We start from the raw sequence: 1543 nt of genomic DNA, 5'->3' as shown, positions 1-1543 counted from the left end.
CCAGAATTCCTCAGCCATCTATTTTGGCTGAGGAATCTTGGGACTTGTAGTCCACAAGTCTTAAAGTGGCCAAGGTTGGAGACCCCTACTCCAGAGATTCTTTGTTTGATTCCACAGGCAATAAAATCACCCCATCTCTATACAGGTAGTCCTTAACATATGGCCACAATTAAGTGCTAAGTGAGATATTTGTGAAGTGAGTTTTGCCCCATTTAACAACTTTTTCTTGCCACATTAATTAAGTGAATCACTGCTGTTGTTAAGTTAGCAGTGAACCTGGCTTCCCCATTGACTTTGCATGTGAGAAGGTGGTAAAAGTTGTTCACATGACCCCGGATACTGCAACCATCATAAATATGAAGCAGTTGACAAGCATCTGAAATTTGATCACATGACCATGAGAATGCCACAATGGTTGTGTGAAAAATAGTCACGTCACTTTTTTCAGTGTCATTGCAACTTCAAAAGGTCACCAGATGAACTGTTGTAAGTCGAGGACTACCTGTATTATGTTACCGAAATGAACTAAAACTAAGGTAACAAGTCAGATCCGCTTCTCCAAATAAATAATTTAGTTCTCTGTTTTGTACCGGTTTCTGTGGTGTTGAAGGCAGAGAGGAACATGGCTCTTTAATCAAGATTTTTTGATATTTGTGTCCCCAGTCATTGGATTTCAGTGTCTGTGGAAAATCAGTAGGGTGGCTCCTTGTAATTGTGCTGTCAGCCTCACACAAAAACAGGGTAAATTCTGCTTTTCGCAGAAATTAAAAATGCAAACTAGAAATGATGTTGTCCATCCCATAGTTGGGAAAATCCTGATCTCGCTCAAGCGAGTAGGGCAATTCTAACCTCCCATGCAGTAGTTGACATATATAACTCTAGAGCAGTGCTTCTCTTGGCCATTTTAAAATGGATGGACTTCAACTTCCAGAATTCCCAGACTGCTCAGAAGTCCGCCCATGAAGACCAAGGAATTCTGAGAGTTGAAGTCCACCGATGCTGGCATGGGAATTCCGGGAGTTGAGGTCTACCGATGCTGCCTAAGGAATTCTGGGAGGTAAAATCCAACCATGCTGATTGGGAATTCTGGGAGTTGAAGTCCATTCATCTTAAAGAGGCCAAAGTTGAGAAACATTGCAAGAATTACAGATCTGTATCCCCGTTGACATCTACCATCCGATTAACTCTCATATTGAGGTTTTCGTTCTCAATTGCCATTAAATTCCTCCCCTTCTGATTGTTATATGTTGCATTTTATGGTTATCAACATAGCCTCGTTAATTTTCCGTTCTGTTCTTTCACTTTTCTTAGTCCTACCTTCCTGACAAAGTTGTGATGAGGAAATTCAGAGGAAGAGAGCTATATTGCTAGGGGCTTGCTATTAAGAAAAAGTATCCCATAACAGCCTTCTTTTCCTCCTTCAGGAAAGAAGGGAAATAAATACAGTCGATCAATGTCACCATCCTGGCTGAACCCTGGGAAAAAACCTCAGCTAGCCTCCCAGAGACCTAAAATCCACCCTGCCCACTTCTCTTTCCTTGTT

The sequence above is a fragment of the Pseudonaja textilis genome, chromosome Z (assembly GCF_049901715.1).
Source record: "Pseudonaja textilis isolate UNSWEBS1 chromosome Z, rPseTex1.2, whole genome shotgun sequence".
NCBI classification, from domain to species: domain Eukaryota; kingdom Metazoa; phylum Chordata; class Lepidosauria; order Squamata; family Elapidae; genus Pseudonaja; species Pseudonaja textilis.
The sequence above is the reverse complement of the archived record's forward strand: the minus strand, read 5'-3'. Positions refer to the sequence as shown.